We start from the raw sequence: 22,549 nt of genomic DNA on the forward strand, positions 1-22,549 counted from the left end.
AGTGAGGTAAAAACCCAAGTTCACATGGAAACCTGCCCTGGGGTGTTTACAGCAGCTTTATTCCTGATCTCCTCAAAACTGGAAACATCCCACAAGTCCTGCCACCCGCAGGCGAATGGACAAACGCATCATGGAATACAACACAGCCAGAAAAAGGAGTGGCTTCTCATACCCGCAACAACAGGGATGATGGACTTCCCTGGTGGTCCAGTGGCTAAGACTCCATGCTCCCAATGCAGGGGGCCCGGGGTCCATCCCTGCTCAGGGAACTAGATCCCACACGCTGCAACTAAAACATACTGCACATGCCAATGAAGATCCCATGTGCCGCAACTAAGACCCAGCACAGCCAAGTAAATAACTAACTAAATCAATATTTAAAACAACAACAACAAAAAAACAAACCCGGGATGAATCTCACATAGATTTTGCTGAGCCAAAGCAGCCAGAATCGAAAAGCTACATGCTGTTGTTCCATTCATCTGGCTTTCTGGAAAAGCTAAAACCTTAGGGACAGAGAGATTAGTGGCCAAGAGGCTAGAGGTGCGCTGATGCCAAAGGGCAGCAAATGGGATGACAGGATTGCTCTGCCGCCTGACGGCAATCATCTGTCAAAACTCCTACAACTGTGCACTACAAGTGAACTATGCTTCACGGCTACTAAGGATAAACAAATTATTACATTTTGAAAAATGCGCCGGCCAGCCAACTGGTGCATGACAAGTGCAGTAAGAGGGGCGGGGAGGCGAGGCAAGTGGATCAGCTGGAGTTCTGAAGGTTCTCCCCACTTTCAGTCTCCCCGCCCTGCCCACTGCTCAGGCCGCCCACCCGGGCCACCCGGAGTTACCCAACCAGAAAAGCCAGAGCCCAGGCTCAGCCGCGCCTCCGGGCACAGGAAGGGCAAAAATAGAAAGCGCCCGTGCGCAGTGGCGGGCTGGAAACCCTCGGACCTCAGATAACTGCGGAGAACCGGGGCCCGGGAGTCAACATCGGCTCCCAGGCGGTCCCAGTGTCCCGACCCCGACCCTGGCCGCGACACACTTTCCACAAACTGACACACACGGAGCCCGCGCGAGGGCCGGGTCACCTGGAGGCCGGTCCCCCGCAAGCCGAGCGCACGAAAGGGCGCCCCAAAGGCGCCGGCCCAAGGCGCCCGCTGCGCTTTCCCTCCGGAAGGTGGGCTGCGGGGCCCAAGCATAAACCCTGAGACAAGGAACACGCGCACCACGCCGCCACGGGGTACAAGAGGCTGGGCGTCCACCTAGCCGGACACCCTGTATTTCTGGAATCACTGGACGCCTGTGTAAATTTCCGTCTGGCATGTCATTTTCCAAAGACCACTCAAGATCAGGGGACAGAACGCCTCCTCTCCAAGTGTCCTGCCAGCCCACCCACTCAAGATCAGAGGGACAAAATGCCTAACTAAAACAAAACAAAACAGAAACAAAAAAACTGGAGTGAGAGAGGAAAGGGTGCCCTGAAAAATAAAAAAAGAACTAAGCACGTTGACAGCGCTAAGAATAAACTTCCAGGAAAAAGAAACCCTACATGTCAGATCCTAAAATACAGAAGGGCAAGCCCGCCGGCATTCCAGGCCTGGGGACATCGGGGTCCCCAGCCCTGCAGAGCCAACCAAAGACCGGCTCGGGCGCCCCTCGGAAGCGTGGGGTCCCCACGGCCGAGTCTGCGCCCCTGGCCGGCGCCAGCTCTCCTCTGCCCACCCTGCACGGGGTGGCTGGAAACTGCTGCGGAGAACCACGGCGGGGCGGGAAGGGGGGATCCAAAGAGGGTCTGGCGACTCGAGTCGCTCCGTTTCTTGGTGGGCTCAGCGCGTGCCTTGGGAGAAGAGGGGCGGGGGTCCAGGAGGAGGGGACGGGCGGGACTTACGTAAACCAGCAGTGGCCACGGGTAGACGGCGGGCTCGGCCCCCACGAACGACTCCAGCCTCAGCTCCAGCTTCTCCCCCATGTCTTCGCACGCGGCCCCCGCACCGTGCTAGTCTGGCGGTTTGGGGAGGGGCGCGGCGCCACCGGCAGGGGCGGGGCAGACAGGCAGGCGGGAGGCTGAGGGGAGGGGGCCTGGCCTGGGCCTCAGTTGCCGCCGCCGCGCTCCCGTCGGTCCCCGGCTCCCTCTTTGTGGTCACAGGCCTGGGGCCTCAAGCGCTGCTGTGAACTCGGGCCGGCATGAGGCGAGCACAATGAGCCGGGGGCCGGGCTGAACCACTCGCGGCACGCGCGGTTCGCCCCGTGGAATCGTACGCTCTCACGCACACATGCATGTACGCAAGTCTTTGGCTGCCCCCGGCCACCCCCACCGGCCCGAAGTGGGGACCTGGGGAGACCCCTCGGGGCCTGGGGTGGCGGGTTCGACTCCCAACCTTGACGTACAGTGACACACACCCTTCCCCCTAATAAGACTATAATTCCTCATTAAATATGACAGCTGGAATCCCGGCTTCTGTTCACAAAAATGCTGTGTATTTAGCCTATGCTAGGCACCAGACCACAGACGCTCAGTACTGGCAAAAAAGGAAATGCCCTGCCCTCATAGCACTGCCATTTTAATTGGAATAGTAGTGACAATGGTCAAGGGAGAAAATAAAGTGTCATCATCATCACGGGGATGGTTAATCTCATGTGCGCACTGCGTGGGGTCCTGGTAACCACAAACAATATTCCAGATGTGGCCAGGAAGGTATTTTTCAGAAGAGATTAACACTGAATTTTGTTCACTTTGCGTAAAGGAGATTGTCAATGCTGTGGCATGGGTGGGCCTCATCCATCAGTTGAAGGACTGGAGAGAAAAATGAGGTTCCCTAGAAAGAGGGAACTGTTCCTCCAATGGCCTTGGGACATCAGCTCTTCCCTGTGTCTCCTGCCCAGAGTCCTGCCCTGACTTGCCTGCCTCATGGTCACATGAGTCAACTCCTTAAAACAAAATTATATATGTAAAAATATTGAATATATACAAACCTATTAATTTGTATATGTGTGTATACATATTACATATATGTATGTAAGTTTGTAGTAAGTTTGTAACGTTTGTAGTATATGTGTAAGTACTATATACAGTATACATACAAGCCTATATATTTGTGTGTATATATTGTATACATGTATGTATGTGTATATAAATAGTATACATATTATAAATGTGAACATGCTGTATATATACACACACCCATGTATTGATATATGGGTGTGTATATATACAGTATATGTACACTGTATGTATGTATGTATACAGTGTATATTTATATATAGGTGTGTATATATGTTGTATACCTGTATGTGTATATGTTGTATAGGTATTATATGTATATATGTATATACTATATATATACACACTTGCATATGTATTTATATGTGTATGTACATGCACATATTCACATATAGGTGTGTATGTGTACATTGCATATATGTATGTGTATATATCATACATATGATATGTGTATGTATATATATGATTAATTTATATATACAGTACATATATTTTTTATGGTACATGCTTTTATATGTAGGTTTATATGTGTGTCTATATGTATGTACGTGTATGTATTGCATATATTATATGTGTATGTATTATACTGTATATATACACATCTAAATATCTTTGTATGTGTGTATATATGTATGATATAGACGTACCTAGGTGTGTATATTGCATATGTTATACGTTTGTGTACATACTATGTGTACATACGAACTATGCATTTCATATGTGTGTATGTATAGTGTATATGTATGTGTCTATTGTATATATTATGTGTATATGTGTGTATACATACTGTATATATACAAACCATGCATTTTATATATGTGTGTGTATATGTGTGTGTATTGTATATACTATATGTGTATATGTCTGTATGCATAGTGCATATATACACAGCTGTATATTTTTGTATGCGTGTACATATGTACGTGTGTGTGTATATACACACACACTCTATGGATTCTGTTTGTCTGGAGAATGCTCACTGATACGGACACTTATGACAATTGAGCACCTGCTCTTTGCCAGCCAGGGAGCCAAACTCTTGTCCTTTCTGTGTCTCCCTTAAGTGTCACAAGTCCCGGGAGGGAAGGTGATGCCACTACTACCAGTTGAGGTGCCTCAGGGTCAGAGAGGTGCACAGGGCGGGGGGCTGGAACCTGGTGGAGCCCAGGTGGAGTTGTAGCAGCAGTACAGCCTAGCAGTCCCACTTCCCTGGGTGCTTCTCACAAAGATGCTGAGGGAGAGATGGGGTCTGAAGGAGGGGATGAGGAAGCTTCTGTGGGTCCACAAGCCCAGACCAAGGCTGACTCGTCAAGGGTGTTAGAGGTCAGGACTGTGGTTACCCTGGGGGTGGGGTTACACAGAGACATTCCCATTCTGAAAATGTATCCATTCTGCTCGTTTGTATGTTTACCCCCCTCCCCCAAATCTTTTAAAAACTGATTCTCTTGGTTTCTGGGAGCACACAACAGGAAGTTGTGTGTGAGGTGGTGTGATCCAGGGGACAGGGAGGATAAGCCCCCCCACTCATAGGGCCAGGAGTGGCTCAGCTTTGTGAGCTAAGGATGGCCCGCGAGGTCCCAGAGAGAAGGGTCCCTGCTCCATCCCTTCTCCGTGCACCCCATTCCCAGCCTGAGAAGTCCAGAGCCCCCCCACCCAACCACACACACCAGGGAGGAGAGCCAGTCACCCTGGCTCCCAGGCTCTGGCTCCAAGGCTCCCGGCACTAGGAGCTATTTTCAGCTTTCTTGCCCTAGGACACAGCCAGGGCTATTGTCTCCGGAAACTCTCTGTCTGTCTCTCACCCACCCACCATCCCTCCCTCCCTCATCCACCTCTTCCCCTCCGGCTCCACCTGTCCTGCCCACCACCCTGCATTTCTACACAGGATGGTTCACAGACAGCTGCTCCCTGTGCCCACCCGCCACCATTCGATGGATGTCAAAGCAAGCCCTGGGGACTTCCCTGGAGGTCCAGCGATTAAAACTCCAAGCTTCTACTGCAAGGGGTGTGGGTTCGATCCCTGGTCAGGGAAATAAGATCCCGCATGCTGCCTGGCACGGCCAAAGAAATAAGTCAATAAAAAATAAAGTTATAGTGATGAAACAGCCCTAGTGGTGCAGGGATGGGACGTACAGCTCTATGATAGAGAATAAAGGTCCAGAAACAGATATATGAGAACTTGATATGACAGAAAGTGGGGAAATTAAGGAGTTTTCAGTAAATGACATTAGGACAATTGCATATCCATGTGGGAAAAAGTAAATTAGAAAAAAAGAAAAAAGCAAGCCCTGGTCAGGTGTGACCTTGGGCCCAGGGACACTGGCACACGTTGTCATGTGGGATGTTCTTCCTTAGACTCCTCCCTCCCTCCTGTGTCACTGTCACTTCCTCCAGAACCTTCCTGGACTCCCCTACACAAGCCCGGGTTGTGCCCTCACCTGCCCACCCTGGATAATCGGAATTCCAATCCCGGCCCACCCTTCGCTGCCAGGTAAAGAACTGCCTGGTCAATAAGACCGCAGAGGTCCTTGGCCATTGCTATTGCAGTTGGAATTGTTACTGTGTTTACATAGGGTGACCAACACCTGCCCCCAGTTTGCCCAGGACTGCTCAGGTTTGAGCGCTGGAACTGTGGGGAAACCCTCATTTCCGGGGAACCCCAGAAGGCTGGTCAGCCTATTTAGGACGGATCTTTCACTTGATATCCCAACCACTGAGAGCCAGAAAGGGAATCTCCCCCTCCTTCCATGGTAACCTTCATTCATTCATCCACTCATCCCTTTATTCAACTCCTTTATTCAGCAAGTATTTATGAAGTGTCTACTACACAGCAGACACTCTTCTAGGTGCTGGGGACAGTAAACTGAGAAGGTGTGATTTATTACATGGGGATGATGTCTCGGAGACCACTGCAGGGCAGGGGAGGTGGGAGAGGGAAGGGGCAGTTCTAAATGCAGGCTCTGACGGGATTAGGGCAGACCTTGCCCTAAGCCAGGTTGGTTGCTTCAACACAGCTGTCCTCACCCAGGGCCATCCTATCCCTGCCTCACCCAGTTCTTCGGTAATGTCTGGGGAAAATCTGTGGTTGTCACACCTGGGGGGGAGGGGCCCCTGGAATCAAATGGGTGGGGCCAGGGATGCTGCTGGACCCCACACAGTGCCCAGGAGGGGCCCCCAGCAGAGGATGACCCACCCCAAATAACCCCGTGCCATGTCGTGGGGGAGACCCTGCACTAATATTATTCAGACCCGCTGGTGCCCCTAGATTCCTGCACAGGCAGGGACTCTAACCGGGTCACCTCTGTATCCCGAGGTGACCTAGAGTGGGGCAGCCAGGAGGGCTGAGTATTGGGAATGAAATAACAAATCTCTGTGCCCACTCTCCCTGCCGCACCCCAGGGTCGATGGCCTCTATCTCCTCCCTGTGCAGGTAGCTTTTCCCTGAGCCATTTCTTCTTGTCAAGGTCTCTGTTGCAGGTTGGGTTCCCCAAAGATGACATTGAGAGCAAGGACTGGAGTGCAGGTGGTTGATGTGAGATGTGCAGAGAACAGATACAGCTGCCATAGGGTCCCGCAATTCCACTCCTGGGCATAGATCCGGAGGAAACTCTAATTCAAAAATATACATACACCCCTGGGATTTCCCTGATGGTCTAGTGGTTAAGACTCTGTGCTTCCAGTGCAGGGAGCATGGGTTCCATTTCTGGCCAGGGAACTAAGATCCCACATGCTGTGTGACAAAAAAATAAAGAAAGAAAGAGAGAAAGAAAGAAAGAAAAAGAAAGAAAGAAGAAAGAAAAAAGAATGAAAGAAAGAAAAGATACACGCACCCCAATGTTCATTGCAGCAGTATTTATAATAGACAAGATGTGGAAGCTACCTAAATATCGACTGATGGATGAATGGATAAAGAAGATGTGGTACATATATACAATGGAATATTATTCAGCCATAAAAAGAATGAAATAATGCTATTTGCAGCAACGTCGTGGATGGACCTAGAGATTATCATACTAAGTGAAGTAAGTCAGAAGAGAAAGAGAAATATATGATCTCACTTATATGTGAAATCTAAATATGACACAAATGAACTTGTCTACGAAATAAAAACAGACTCACAGACATAGAGAACAGACTTGTGGTTGCCAAGGGGGAGAAAGAGTGAGGGAGGGTTGGATTGGGAGTTTGGGGTTAGCAGACACAAACTATTAAATATAGGATGGATAAACTACAAGGTCCTACTGTCTAGCACAGGGGACTATATTCAATATCCTGTGATAAGCCATAATGGAAAAGAAAAAGAGTTTTATTTATAGGTTCCATCCCTAACTGAGCTGGCCCATCCCCTCCCATGGCTCTAAGTGCAGCCCGAGGCTGCAGACTTCCCACCATGTTCTTCAGCTCCAGAGCAAGCCACCTGCAAATCAGCCGCATCTTCCCAGGGGCTGGCAACTCTCCTTTGCTACTGATTCCAAGACAAATCCAGATAGCACAAATGTGACCATGAAAACAAACTCAGGCATGTTCAAATCAGGGAAATAACATTCTTATCTCTGTTTAGTAGTCGCTTAATTTTAGAATAGCTTAGAGTTACAAAAAAGTTGCAAAGATCTGTACAGAGTGCCGTGGACCCCCGACCCAGTACCCCTATTTCCAACACGTTAGTACGACATGTTTATCCAACTAAGGAACCAAGATGGATACATTATTATTAACTAAAGTCCACACTTTATTAGAATTTCCCTAGTTTTCCCCTAACATCCTTTTTCTGTCCCAGTCTCCTCTGGGCTGTGACATTTCTCAGACGTCCCTGGGCTTTGATACCTTGAAAGTTTTGAAGAGGACTGGTCAGGTATTTTGTCCCTCAATTTGTTTTTCTGTTGGTTTTCTGATGTTTTTCTTATGGTTGGTCTGGAGTTATGGGGTTTGGGACGGAAGATCTAGACAGAGATAAAAATGCCATTCTCCTCAGGTCACATCAAGGATACACACCATCAACGGGACTTGTGACAAACAATTTTACCCTTGATCACCTGGCCAGTATCGTCTTTTTTTTTTTTTTGCTGTGTTGGGTCTTCGTTGCTGCACACGGGCTTTCTCTAGTTGCAGTGAGCAGGGACTCCTCTTCGTTGTGGGTACATGCTTCTCATTACGGTGACTTCTTTTGTTTCAGAGCACGGGCTCTAGATGTGCGGGTTTCTGTAGTTGTGGCATGGGGGCTCAGTAGTTGTGGCTCCCAGGATCTAGAGCGCAGGCTCAGTAGTTGTGGCCCATGGGCTTAGTTGATCTGCAGCACATGGGATCTTCCCGGACCAGGGCTCGAACCCGTGTCCCCTGCATTGGCAGGTGGATCCTTTTTTTCTTTTTCTTTTTTCCTTTTGGAACCAAAACTTTAATCCCAAGGATTCTCACAAAACATATTACAAATGACAGCATGAAAAAAAAATTGCACAGTAACTCAAAGTTCAGCTCTACAATATACTCTTAATATGGCAGGACATTGGTATCTTGATAATCTCAACTTCCAAAAAACATTACAAAGAGTTATGTATTCATGTACAGCAACCACAGAGGGGACTTATGACCTAACTCAAAGGTAAACTAACTTCCTTGAAACTTCTTAGATTCTAAACTCACTGGACCACCTCTTGTCCAGTGTGAAGACTAGTGGAATTCTTAAACCTCTAATCTAGGGTAAGGGTGCGGCTTTCATTTCTACCTGCTGGCTTGTGTTCACAGCACCTTTTAAAGACTGCTTGCTTAACTACAGCTGCATACCATATCCCAGCTACAGAAAGTCTTTTCAACGTTTGCCAGTGTTGTTTCCATAATAATAAACATCACACTTTAGGTGGGCAGGAGTTAGAGTTTTATTATCAGTCTAGGCAAGACCAAAAATTCAAAGCAAATTCAATTTTGCTTAAGGGAACATTGTAAAGTAACAATTCTTCATATTACATGCCTCATATGACCCATTTCAAACCATAGAGAATGACACCTTTATGTGTCACTGTCCCAAGAGACAAACAAATTTGAACAGCTAAAACATTTAAAAAGTGCATCAAGCTTCAGAAGTCTCAAACAAAACTTGAATTTTCTGTACATACTCCTGTCAAATGAAGTTATTTCCTGTGCACCACTCCTCTTGCAAAGTGGTCTTCTACTTCCTTTCATTTGACCTGGATCGGCTAGGAGACATAGAGAAAGATCGGGACGGCTTGTGATTTCTCTCCTGGGACAGTGATCTCTCTCTTCTCCTATATCTAGAAAGGGACCTGCTCCAGCTGCGGGAGAAGCTTCTCCATCTTGGAGATCTGTGACAAGGGGGAGGACTCCTCCTCCAATAATCGTCTTGAGGGCAACGAGCCCAAGAAGGAGCTGGCCATGATTTCGACTTCTCTTTTCCCCATTCGAAAGGTCCACTCTTACTCGGCAGCCACAGAGTGTTCTCCCGTCTAGTTCTCAGACAGCATCCACTGCATCTCGGGGATCTTCATTTTCAACAAGAGTGAAGCCGGGAGGGTTTTTAGCAACCCACACACTTTGGAGTGGTCCATAATAGCCTAAAGCTCGTTCGAATTCAGTCTTGTTACCACTGTTTCCAGGATTCCCTACATAAACGTTACAATCCAACGGACAGGAATCCCGATGCAAGACCCTCGTGGCTCCTGGGTTTCACGGGCCACAGGGTGATCCCGGGCCTCTAGAATCTGGCAGCTGAATCTGCTCGCACAAGCTGTCCTGTGGGGATTCTTTTCCCCCTATGTGCCCAGCCCAGGGCCCTGCTGTCTAGGCCCAACCTCCAGGGTGACAGGGTGAACCCCAGGTCCCTGGAGCAAACACTCAGAGCCCTGGTGACCGGGCTAATGGGGCTGGGGCGGCAGGTGGACATGTGTGGCAACCCTGGTGGTGTTTGGCCCCATCTGCACTTCCAGTTCCAGCTGAGAAAGAGCCTCGCTGTGTTATTTTCTCCTGGTTGTGTAAGGATCCCTGGTGTCATTTGACAGAAATGTAGATGGTGTGCTCTTTCTCTCTTTTCTCCCTGCTTCCTCTCGTCCCTCTCTCCCTCCCTCTCTCCCTCTTTCCCTCTCTCTCCCCTTCCTCTCCCTCCTCCCTCTCCCCCTCCCTCTCTGCAGAGGGAAGGAGGTATAGGGAGGAGGGAGAGAGAGCAGGAGAGGGAGAGAGGGATAGAGGGAGTGAAAGACGTCTCTCCCTCCCTCCCTCTATCCCTCTCTCTCTCTCCCCTCTCCCTCTCCTGCTCTCTCTCTCTCTCCCTGTACTTCCTTCCCCCTCTGGAGAGGGAAGGAGGTGGAGGGAGAGGGAGAGCGGAATATGGAAACAGGGACAGGGAGAGAGGAAGGGAGAGAAGGAGAGGGAGAGAGGGAGGAGGAAAGGGGGAGAGGGAGAGGGGGAGGGATAGAGGGAGAGGGAAAGAGGGAGAGAGAGAGAGGCACAGGGAAAGAGGGACAGAGAGAGAGGGAGGGAGAGAGGCAGAGGGAGAGATGGAGGGAGAGGGAGAGTGAGAGGCAGTGAGGTAGAGGGAGGGAGGGAGAGAGATAGAAGTGCTGAGGAGGGGGGTTCCCTACCCCTCCCACTCCCATCCTGTCCCCACTGCTTTCTCTTTTTTCTGCTTCAACAAACTCCAGGCGTCTTTTAGATCAGCCCTGAAGTCAACGTTGATGCTAGGACAGCCTGACCTCCCCGCTGACTTCCAGCCCAGGATCACCACTGGGAGATGAAGTCTGCAGGGCCCTGGGCAGCGGGCTGCACAGGCACCTCTTCTGATGCCCAATCTCTCCTCGTTTATGAGGCAGCCGCCAACTCCCCTCCCTGACTCCCCAAGATTTGGGGCCTTTTTAATATGTGTCAATAATGCCATGAGCTACTATTTAACTTTTCCATGAGGACCCATCTCCCAAAATGCAGTGGTTTTCAGCCTTGGCTGCACTAGAGAACCCCCAGGGAAGGGAGAGACGTCTCTCCCTCCCTCTCTCTCCCTCTCCCTCTGTACTTCTGTCTACCTCTCTCCCTCACCCTCTCCCTCTGGGGTGATGCCCAATGAGCTCAGAATCGCAGATGGCCCCCCATCCCCTCTCTGTGGCTTGCATGGGGGATGGGCCTTCTCACTGTGGCCTGGGCACAGCCTTGACATTCAGACATCGGGTCCTGCATGGACACTTGTGCTTGTTGCATACCGCATGTGGCTGCAGTCTGTGCTTCTGTAGATGGGGGCTGTGCATGAGCCCTTCATCTTCCCCACAGACAACACTGGTGGTCGCTTGGCCTCGCGGGTGATGCAGGGGGCATGGGGGACAGTCCTGTGTCCCCACCTTCTTGGGCTACAGACAGGCCACACTGGTTCTGTGGTGACTGGGGGCTCCCAGGAGAAACCCCCGCAGACCGGAGAGGTGGCCCCAGAGAAGGTGTCGTACGCCTGGGGCCGGGCCTCATTAGCAAGCCACGGGCCACCTGCAGCAACAGGCGTCTCACCGTCCAGGTGCTGGGTGTTCGGGCGCCGTGGGGATGAGCTGCTGTCTGAACGGCAGCCGTGTTTGCCTTGTTGAGCCCGGGGAGGCCCCTTGGTGGCTCCTGGAGATCCTGGCCACATTTCTTCCTGCCCTTGTCCTTAGAGCCCATCACGGTTCATGCCATTTCTGGTTCCAAAAGGACCTGTGTTAATAAAGACCATGTGTTAGGAGAGCACCAATGTGTCTAGAAATCCGGGCCAGGAGGAGGAGGGAGGGGGATTGGCTGTGCCTGCCAGTGGCCTGAGAGCCCTGCCCGCCTGCAGAGACCTGGCCCGGGGCCCGCAGGGAGGGCATGGCCCATGGTCCCCAGCACCTTCCATCTCTGGGTTCCAGGAGAACTGCGTGATCCTCAGGGAGCTGGTGAGGCTGCAGGCCCAGAAGTCCCGCCTGCTGGGGTTCCGCACACATGCTGACTCTGTGCTGGAGATGAACTTGGACAAGACCAGGCAGGTGGTGGCCACTGTCCTAGGTAACCCCGCCTCCCCCTGAGTTCCAGTGGGGACGGGGTCAGGCGGACCTTGACTGGACGTGGTGCTGCCTGAGACCCCACTATGTCAGCCCTTGGGGGTCAGCTTCCTGGACCCTTCATTCTGCCTCGAGGGGCACGGGAATGGGGACGGCTGGGGGCCACCCCAGGGACGTAGCCGAGCCTCTCCCTTCCACCTGCAGGTGAGCTGGCCAAGAAGCTGAAGCCCCTTGGGGAGCAGGAGCGGCCGTGATCCTGGAGCTAAAGAAGGCTGAGTGCCAGAGGTGGGGCCTGCACTTTGACGGCCCCATCAACACCTTGATCCTGCATTACTACATGAACCAGGGAGAGGAGACGCGCTACCATGTGGACCAGTACCTGCTTAATGAGTCCTTCCCCATGCAGTTGGTCACGCATGGGCTGCTGGGCATCTCCCAGGAGATGCTGGGGCTGACCTTTGACCTGGAAGAGGGCACCAACATGTGTCACGAAGACATGAGGCTCTACATGGTCCGGGATGCGGCCTCAAGCAAGGTCGTCCATCGGCAAGTTCTACCTGGACTTTTATCCTCGGTGCCTGCGTGGGGGAACCTGTTGGCCGTGGGCCGGGGCTCCTCTGTGGAAGCGGAGCCTCACCTGCATCCTTCCCCAGGGAGGGGAAGTCCAGGCATGCGGCCTGCTTCAGCCTGCAGCCGGGCTGCCTGCAGCACGATGGGAGCTGTCAGTTTGCCATTGCGGCCATGGTGGCCAACTTCACCAAGGCTACGCACAACCTGCCTTCCCTGCTGCAGCATGATAAGCAGGAGACCTACTTCCATGACTTCAGGCATGTGATGCACCAGCTCCGCTCCCAGGTGCAGGGCTGCAGGCAGGGGGCAGGGAGGTCCCAGGTGCACGTGGTCCTCAGGTAGTCCCTCGCCATGGGATTTTTTCCCTGACGTCACCCCACACATGGTGATGCCCTCGGTGTCAGTTTCCATCATCAAACCCCAGGCACTGGGTGCAAAAACAAAGGATATGGATGCCTTCGAGGCTCTAAAGGCTAGAAGACACAGACCAAGGAGTCAGGGCTGGTTCCCTGCATATTAAATACACGTACGCAAGAGTTGCCTTTAAAAAACACAAAAGAAAAGAAAAGAACGTGACCTGCAAATCTGCGGACAGCTGATTATGAGAACAGAGGGAAGGCTCTGGTGCTGGGGGCGCAGTGCCCTGTGAGACTCTGGGGCTGCTGCCCGTCTCCGTGGAGGCTCAGCAAGTCCCAGTGACTTCACCACATGGGGGACGCCAGCTGAGCATCTGGGCCCAGGACCCACTGCACGTTCAGTCTTCCTGCAGTCAGCCCTTCGTCCTAAGTGCGATGCTCTCACAGGCTGCACCAGGCAGCAAGGGGATAGTTTACTGAGCTGTGCATCCATCACTACTGCCGTGCTTTGGACCACTCCCATCACCCCCAAAATGTCACTCACACACATAGCTATCACTCCGCCCCCTCGTCAGCCCCTGAGAACAAGGAACCCACTCTGTGACTCTGTGGATCTACCTGCTCTGGACGTTTCTCCTCAGTGGGGTCACACCCTGTGCATCCTTCTGTGCCTGACTTCTCTCGCTGAACATCGTGCTCTCAGGGTGCATCCACATGACAGCGAGTGTCAGGGATTCACCCCCTTGCATGGCTGAGGGACTGAAAAAACAAAAAAGAAAACAAAGGAAAGTTGAATGCACCTCTGGTGACAGCCGGTGATGAGAAACAGAGGTGAGGCTCTGGGGCCGGGGGCACCACGCCCTGTGAGGCCCTGGGGTTGGTGCCAGTCTCCGTGGAGGCTCAGCAAGTCCCACTAACTTACCCAAGTCGGGGGCTGCCAGCTAAGTGTCTGGGCCCAGGATCCACTGCTCGTTCAGTCTTCCTAAGGTCAGCCCTTCGTCCTGAGAGCAATGCTCGCAGAGGCTGCAATGTGAAGCATGGGGACAGTTTACTGAGCTGTGCAGCCGTCACTACTGCCGTGCTTTGGACCACTGCAATCAACCCCAAAATGTCCCTCATGCCCTTAGCTATCACTCCGTCCCCTCGCCAGCTCCTGACCACCAGGAACTGACTCTCTGACTATGTGGATCTACCTGTTCTGGACATTTCTCCTCAGTGGTGTCACACCCTGTGTGTCCTTCTGTGTCTGAATTCTCTCACTGAGCATCGTGTTTTCAGAGTGCATCCACGTGGCAGCGAGTGTCAGGGGTTCACCACTTTGTGTGCTGAGGGACTGAGAAAAGAAAAAAGAAAAGAAAGGAATGTTGCAAGAAGTCTGGTGACAGCTGGTGATGAGAACCAGAGGGAAGGCTCTGGGCCCGGGAGCGCCGTGACCTGTGAGGCCCTGGGGCTGCTTCCAGGCTCCATGGAGGCTCAGGAATTCCCAGTTACTTCCCCAAGTAGGGGACAGGCAACTTACCATCTGGGCCCAGGACCCACTGCTCATTCAGTCTTCCTGCGGTCAGCCCTTCGTACTGAGAGCGATGCTCTCACAGGCTGCAACAGTGAGCATGGGGACAGTTTAGTGAGCTGTGTAGCCGTCCCTACTGCTGTGCTTTGGACCACTTCCATCACACCAAAAATGTCCCTCACAATCTAAGCTACCACTCCTTCACCTCGCCACACCCTGAAAAGCAGGAACCCACTCTGACTATGTGGATATACTTGTTCTGGACGTTTCTCCTCAGTGGTGTCACACCATGTGTGTCCTTCTGTGTCTGACTTCTCTCACTGAGCATCGTGCTCTCAGGGTGCATGCACAAGGCAGCAAGTGTCAGGACTTCACCGCTTTGCATGCAGAGGGACTGAGAAAAGAAAAAGAAAAGAAAGGAACATTGCATGCAAGTCTGGTAAGAGCCGGTGATTACAACTAGAGGGAAGGTTATAGGGGTGGGGGCTCCATGCCGTGTGAGGCCTTGGGGCTGCTGCCAATCTCCGTGGAGGCTCGGAAACTCCCAGTCACTTCCCTAAGTGGGGGACCGCCAACCGAGCGTCTCCGCCCAGGACCCACTGTTCGTTCAGTCTTCCTGCAGTCAGCCCTTCGTCCTAAGTGCGATGCTCTCACAGGCTGCACCAGGAAGCATGGGGATAGTTTACTGAGCTGTGCATCCATCACTACTGCCGTGCTTTGGACCACTTCCATCACCCCCAAAATGTCACTCACACACATAGCTATCACTCCGCCCCCTCGTCAGCCCCTGAGAACAAGGAACCCACTCTGTGACTCTGTGGATCTACCTGTTCTGAAATGTTTCTCCTCAGTGGGGTCACACCCTGTGTGTCCTTCTTTGTCTGACTTCTCTCCTGTAGCGTAGAGATCTCAGGGGGCATCCATGTGGCAGCGAGTGTCATGGCTTCAATCCTTTGCATGCTGAGAGACGGAAAAAAGATAAAAGAAAAGAATGGAACATTGCATGAAAGTCTGGTGACAGCTGGTGATGAGAATCAGATGCAAGGCTCTGGGGCGCCGTGCCCTCTGAGGCCCTGGGGCTGCTGCAAGTCTCCGTGGAAGCTCAGCAACTCCCAGTCAGTACTCCAAGTAGGGGGGCCGCCAACTGAGTGTCTGGGTCCAGGACCCACTGCTCGTTCTGTCTTCCTGCAGTCAGCCCTTCGTCCTGAGAGTGATGTTCTCACAGGCTACAATGGGGAGCATGTGGACAGTTTACTGAGCTGTTCAGCCGTCCCTACTGCCATGCTTTGAACCACTTCCATCACCCGAAAAATGTCCCTCATCCACTTAGCTATCACTCCGTCCCCTCCTCAGCCCCTGATAACCAGGAACCTAATCTCTGACTCTGTGAATCTGCCTGTTCTGGACGTTTCTCCTCAGTGGTGTCACACCCTGTATGTCCTTCGGTGTCTGACTTCTTTTGCTGAGCATCGTGTCCTCAGGGTGCATCCACATGGCAGCGAGTGTCACGTATTCACCCCTTTGCATGCTGAGGGACTGAGAAAAGAAAAGAAAGGAATATTGCATGCAAGTCTGTTGACAGCCATTGATGAGAACCAGAGGGAAGGCTCTGGGGCCAGGGGTGCCGTGCCCTGTGAGTCCCTGGGGCTGATGCCAGTCACCGTGGAGGCTCAGGAACTCCCAGTGACTTCCGCTTGTGGGGGGCGCCAGCTGAGCGTCTGGGCACAGGACACACTGTTGTTCAGTCTTCCTGCGGTCAGCCGTTCTTCCTGAGAGCAATGCTCTCACAGGCTGCACAGGAGCACGGGGGACAGTTTAGTAAGCTGTGTAGCCGTCACTACTGCCATGTTCTGGACCATTTCCATCACCGCACCCTTCAGGCTAAAATGGGGAGCATGGGGACAGTTTACAGAGCTGTGCAGCCGTCCCTACTTCCGTGCTTTGGACCACCTCCATCAACCCAAAATTGTCCCTCACGCCCTTACCAATCACTCCGTCCCTCACCAGCCCCTGACAACCAGGAACCCACTCTCTGACTATGTGGATCTAGCTGTTCTGGACGTTTCTCCTCAGTGTGGTCACACCCTGTGTGTCCTTCTGTGTCTGACTTCTCTCGCTGAGCATCATGTTCTCAGGGTGCATCCACATGGCAGCGAGTGTCAGGGCTTCACCGCTTTGTGTGGCCTAGTGACGTAAAGAAGAGAAGATAAAAGCAAGGAACATTGAATGCAAATCTGGTCACAGCTGGTGATGAGAAACAGAGGGGAGGCCCTGGGGCCCAGGGCACTGTTCTCTGTGTGGCCGTGGGGCTGCTGTCATTCTCTGTGGAGGCTCAGTACCTCCCAGTCACTACCCCAAGTGGGGGGCCGCCAAATGAGCATCTTTGCCAAGGACCCACTGCTCGTTCAGTCTTCCTGCGGTCAGCACTTAGTCCTGCTGGCTATGCTCTCACAGGATGCACCAGAGCACAGGGGACAGTTTACTAAGCTGTGAAGCCATCACTACTGCCATTTGTTGGATCATTTCCGTCACCTGAAAAATGTCCCTCACGCCCTTTGCTATCACTCCGTCTCCTAGGCAGCCCGTGACAAACAGGGAGTTACTCTCTGCATCTGTGGATCTACCTGTTCTGGACGTTTCTCCTCAGTGGTGTCACAGCCTTTGTGTCCCTCTGTGTCTGACTTCTCTCACTGTGCATCGTGTTCTCATGGTGCATCCACATGGCAGCGAGTGTCAGGGCTTCACCGCTTTGCATGCTGAGGGACTGAGAAAAAAAAAGAAAGGAAAGGAAAATTGCATGCAACTCTGGCGACAGCCGGTGATGAGAACAAGAGGGAAAGCTCTGGGTCAGGGGTGCCGTGCCCTGTGAGGCACTGGGGCTGCTGCCAGTCTCCGTGGAGGCTCAGCAACTCCCAGTCACTTCCCAAAGTGGGGGTCGCCAACTGAGCCTCTGGCCCAAGACCCAATGCACGTTCAGTCTTTCTGCGGTCAGCCCTCTGTCCTAAGAGCAATGATCTCACAGGTGGCACCACGGAGCATGAAGACAGTTTACTGAGCTGTGCAGCCATCACTAGTGCCGTGTTTTGAACCACTTCCGTCACCCAAAAAATGTCCCTCAAACACTTAGCTATCACTCCGCAACCTTGTCAGCCCCTGAAAACTAGGACCTCACTCTCTGACTCTGTGGATCTACCTGTTCTGGAAGTATCTCCTCAGTGGGGTCATATCCTGTGTGTCCTTCTTTGTCTGATTTCTCTCACATAGTGTAGTGGTCTCAGGGTGCATCCACGTGGCAGCGACTGCCAGGGCTTCACCTGTTTGTGTGGCCTAGTGAAGTAAAGAAGACAAGAGAAAAGAAAGGATCATGACATGTAGGTATGGTGACAGCTGGTGATGAGAAACAGAGGGGAGGCTCTGGGGCCACGGGCACCATGACTTGTGAGGCCCTGGGGCTGCTGACAGTGTCTGTGGAGGCTCAGGAAGTCCAAGTGACTTCTTCACGTTCGGGGTACCAGCTCACTGTCTGGGGCCAGGACCCACTGCTCGTTCAGTCTTCCTGCGATCAGCCCTTTGCCCTGAGAGCGATGCTCTCACAGCCTGCACAGGATCACGGGGGAGTTTAGTTAGCTGTGAATCTACCACTACTGCCATGTTTTGGACCATTTCCGTCACCCCAAAAATGTCCCTCACACCCTAAGCTATCACTCTGTCCACTCGGCAGCCCCTGTCAACCAGGGACTTCCTCTCTGATTCTGTGGATCTACCTGTGCTTGACGTTTCACCTCAGTGGGGTCAGACCCTGTATGTCCTGTGCCTGACTTCTCCCGCTGAGCATCGTGTCCTCAGGGTGCATCCAGGTGGCAGCGAGTGTCAGGGATTCACCCTTTGTGTGCTGATGGACGGAAAAAAGATAAAAGAAAAGAATGGAACATTTCATGTAAGTCTGGTGACAGCTGGTGATGAGAACCAGAGGGAAGGCTCTGGGGCAGGGGGCGCCATGCCCTGTGAGGCCCTGGGGCTGCTGCGAGACTCTGTGGAGGCTCAGCAACTCCCAGTCACTACCCCATGTGGGGAGCCATCAACTGAGAGACTGGGCCCAGGACCCACTGCTCGTTCAGTCTTCCTGCAGTCAGCCCTTCGTTCTGAGAGCGATGTTCTCACAGGCTACAACGGGGAACATATGCACAGTTTACTAAGCTGTGCAGCCCTCACTACTGCCGTGTTTCGAACCACTTCCATCACCCAAAAAATGTCCCTCACGCCCTTATCAATCACTCCATCCCCTCGCCAGCCTCTGACATCCAGGAACCCAATCTCTGACTCTGTGGATCTACCTGTTCTGGACGTTTCTCCTCAGTGGGGTCACACCCTGTGTGTCCTTCTGTGTCTGACTTCTCTCGCTGAGCATCATGTTCTCAGGATTCATCCATGTGGCAGCGCGTGTCAGGGTTTCACACCTTTGCATGCAGAGGGAATGAGAAAAGACAAAAGAAAAGAAAGGAATATTGCATGCAAGTATGGTAACAGCCAGTGATGAGAACCAGAGGGAAGGCTCTGGGACTGGTGGCACCGTGACCTGTGAGGGCCTGGGGCAGCTGCCAGTCTCCGTGGAGGATCAGCAACTCCCAGTCACTTCCCCAAGTGGGGGGCCGCCAACTGATTGTCTGCGCCCAGGACCCACTGCTTGTTCAGTCTTCCTTCAGTCAGCCCTTTGTACTGAGAGAGGTGTTCTCACAGGCTACAACGGGGAGCAAGGGGACAGTTTACTGAGCTGTTAAGCCGTCCCTACTGCCGTGCTTTGGACCACTTCCATCACCCCAAAAATGTCCCTCATGCCATTACCTGTCACTCCGTCACCTTGCGAGACCCTGACAACCAGGAACCCACTCTCAGACTATGTGGATCTACCTGTTCTGGACGTTTCTCTTCAGTGGGGTCAGACGCAGGGTGTCCTTCTGTGTCTGAGTTGTCTCACCGACCATCGTGTCAGGGTGCATCCACGTGGCGTCGAGTGTCAGGGGTTCACCTCTTTGCATGCAGAAGGACTGATAAAAGAAAAAAAAGAAAAGACAGGAACATTGCGTGCAAGTCTGCTGACAACTGGTGATGAGAATCCGAGGGAAGCCACTGTGACTGGGGGCGCCAGGCCCTGTGAGGCCCTGGGGTTGCTGCCAGTCTCCTTGGAGGCTCACCAACTCCCAGTCACTACCCCAAGTGGGGGGCCGCCAAATGAGCATCTTTGTCAGGGACCCACTGCTCGTTCAGTCTTCCTGTGGTCAGCCCTTCGTCCTGAGAGCGATGCTCTCACGGGCCGCATGGGAGCACGGGGGACAGTTTACTAAGCTGTGAAGCCATCACAACTGCCACTTGTTCGACCATTTCCGTCACCCCGAAAATGTCCCTCACACCCTTGGCTATTAATCCGTCTCCTCGGCAGCCGCTGACCACCAGGGACTTACTCTCTGCCTCTGTGAATCTACCTTTTCTGGACGTTTCTCCTCAGTGTGGTCAGACCCTGTGTGTCCTTCTGTGTCTGACTTGTCTCACCAACCATCGTGTCCTCAGGGTGCATTCAGGTGGCAGCGAGTGTCAGGGGTTCACCCTTTTCATGCTGAGGAAAGGAAAAAAGATAAAAGAAAAGAATGGAACATTGCATGTAAGTCTGGTGACAGCTGGTGATGAGAACCAGAGGGAAGGCTCTGGGGCAGGGGGCGCCATGCCCTGTGAGGCCCTGGGGCTGCTGCGAGTCTCTGAGGAGGCTCAGCAACTCCCAGTCACTACCCCAAGTGGGGAGCCATCAACTGAGAGTCTGGGCCCAGGACCCACTGCACGTTCAGTCTTCCTGCAGTCAGCCCTTCGTTCTGAGAGCGATGTTCTCACAGGCTACAACGGGAAGCATGGGGACAGTTTACTGAGCTGTGCAGCCCTCCCTACTGCCGTGCTTTGGATCATTTCCATCACCCCCAAAATATCCCTCAGGCCCTTAGCTATCACTGCATCCTCTCGCCAGCCCCTGACAACCAGGAAACCACTCTCTGCCTATGTGGATCTACCTGTTCTGGACGTTTCTCCTCAGTGGGGTCACACCCTGTGTGTCCTTCTGTGTCTGACTTCTCTCCCATAGCGTAGAAGTCTCAGGGTGCATCCAAGTGGCAGCGAGTGTCAGGGCTTCACCACTTTGCATGGCCTAGTGACGTAAAGCAGAGAAGATAAAAGAAAAGAACGTTGCATGCAAGTCTGTTGACAGCCGGTGATGAGAAACAGAGGGGAGGCTCTGGGGATGGGTGCACCGTGCTCTGTGAGGTCCTGGGGCTGCTGCCAGTCTCCGGGGAGGCTCAGAAAGCCTCAGTGACTTCCCCACGTGGGGGGTGCCAGCTGAGTGTCTGGGCCCAGGAGCCACTGCTCATTCAGTGGCTCCTGGGCCCAGAAGCCACTGCTCATTCTTCGTGTGGTCAGCCCTTCTTCCTGAGAGCGATGCTCTCAAAGGCTGCACCGGTGTGTGGGGGACAGTTTACCAAGCTGTGCAGCCATCACTACTGCCATGTTTTGGACCATTTACGTCACCCCAAAAATGTCCCTCATGCCCTTAGCTATCACTCCACCCCCACGGCAGCCCCTGACAACGAGGAACTTACTCTCTGACTCTGTGGATCTACCTGCTCTGTACGTTTCTCCTCAGTGGAGTCAGACCCTGCGTGTCCTTTTGTTTCTGACGGCTCTCGCTGAGCATCGTGTCCTCAGGGTGCATACACATGGCAGCAAGTGTCAGGGCATCACCCCTTTGCGTGCTGAGGGACAGAGAAAAGATAAAAAAAAAGAATGGAACATTGCATGCGAGTCTGGTGACAGCTGGTGATGACAACCAGTGGGAAGGCCCTTGGGCCGGGTGCGCCATGAACTGTGAGGCCCTGGGGGTGAGCCGGTCTCTGTGGAGGCTCTGCAAGTACCAGTGACTTCCCCAAATGGGCAGCACCAGCTCAGGGTCTGGGCCCAGGACTCACTGCGCGTTCAGTCTTCCTGCAGTCAGCCTTCATCCTGAGAGCGATGCTATCACAGGCTGCAATGGGGAGCATGGGGACAGTTTACTGAGCTGTGCAGCCATCTTTACTGCCGTGCTTTGGATCACTTCTGTCACCCCAAAATGTACCTCACACCCTTAGCTATCACTCCGTCCCCTCGGCAGCCCCTGACAACCAGGAACCCACTGACTATGTGGATCTACCTGTTCTTGACGTTTCTCCTCAGTGGTGTCACACCCAGTGTGCCCTTGTGTGTCTGACGTCTCTCGCTCAACATCATGTTCGCAGGGTACATCCACGTGGCAGCGAGTGTCAGGGCTTCACCCATTTGCATGGCCCAGTGGCGAAAGGAAGAAAAGAGAAAAGAAAGGAACACTGCATGCAAGTCTGCTGACAGCCGATGATGACAATAGGTGCCACGGACGGATTGGAAGAGGGCAATGGCATAACCCAAGAGCCTTGGGAGGTGTAAGAGAGGTTGCAGGGATGAAGATAGAAAGACATGCTATTCTCCGAAGCAATCCTCGTAATCCAGGTGTAAAATAATAAATGGTAGACCCGGAGTAATGGCAACACAGATGGAAGGGAGGAGTATGACAGACACTAGAAAGAAAAACTGTCAGGGCTTCACCATTGACTGGATACATTCATTTCTCCATTTAACAAAGGTTATCAGTAACTGTGCTAGTCGCTGGGAACTAAGAGTAAGCAAAACAGTCATGATCTCTTCCTCATGAACCATATGGTAAACACCTATCTAAAACTGGATGTGAAATGTGATGAAGGCTATAAGCGAGAGGTACATGGTGTTATGTGAGCTACGGTAGGGGGATGTGATGAGTTGAGTAGGTAAGGGGATACTTTCTTGACAAAGTGACACCTGAGAAAACATGAGAAGGATGAGGAGGCATCAATCAGTTGCAAACTAAACAGAAGGATATTTCATGCAGAGGGGCAGCATGGGCAAGGTGCCATTTTAAGTATGTAGGCCTGAAAGGAGGCCTCTGTGGGCAGGATGATCGAGAATGAAAGGAAGGAGCTGCAAGACGAGGCCGCAGAGATCACGCTCCACCCTGCCCAGGGGATGCCCTGCCCTGCGGA

General features: G+C 52.5%; 1 long non-coding RNA gene and 1 pseudogene across 3 annotated transcripts; both read right to left on the minus strand.

Annotated features, from left to right (window-relative positions):
* Nucleotides 1-7,715: 7,715 nt before the first annotated feature.
* LOC117312193 (serine/arginine-rich splicing factor 3 pseudogene) lies at nt 7,716-9,892 on the minus strand (annotated as a pseudogene).
* A 348-nt stretch (nt 9,893-10,240) lies between these two features.
* On the minus strand, nt 10,241-21,836 carry LOC141278100 (uncharacterized). Of its 3 annotated transcripts, none has more exons than XR_012330397.1 (18): nt 21,652-21,836; nt 21,431-21,486; nt 21,086-21,217; nt 20,483-20,616; nt 19,910-20,040; nt 19,338-19,474; nt 18,764-18,886; nt 18,194-18,321; nt 17,623-17,756; nt 17,054-17,193; nt 16,459-16,613; nt 15,257-16,220; nt 14,684-14,823; nt 14,439-14,515; nt 14,113-14,252; nt 13,842-13,942; nt 13,538-13,678; nt 10,241-11,670 (listed from the first exon to the last, which is right to left on the minus strand). It is a non-coding gene; the product is annotated as an uncharacterized lncRNA (long non-coding RNA). The 3 variants fall into 3 exon arrangements; XR_012330396.1 differs by having other exon boundaries at nt 10,242-11,670; nt 15,257-15,965; XR_012330398.1 differs by lacking the exon at nt 21,431-21,486 and having other exon boundaries at nt 10,243-11,670; nt 15,257-15,965.
* Nucleotides 21,837-22,549: the final 713 nt, after the last annotated feature.

The sequence above is a fragment of the Tursiops truncatus genome, chromosome 1, assembly GCF_011762595.2.
Source record: "Tursiops truncatus isolate mTurTru1 chromosome 1, mTurTru1.mat.Y, whole genome shotgun sequence".
NCBI lineage: Eukaryota > Metazoa > Chordata > Mammalia > Artiodactyla > Delphinidae > Tursiops > Tursiops truncatus.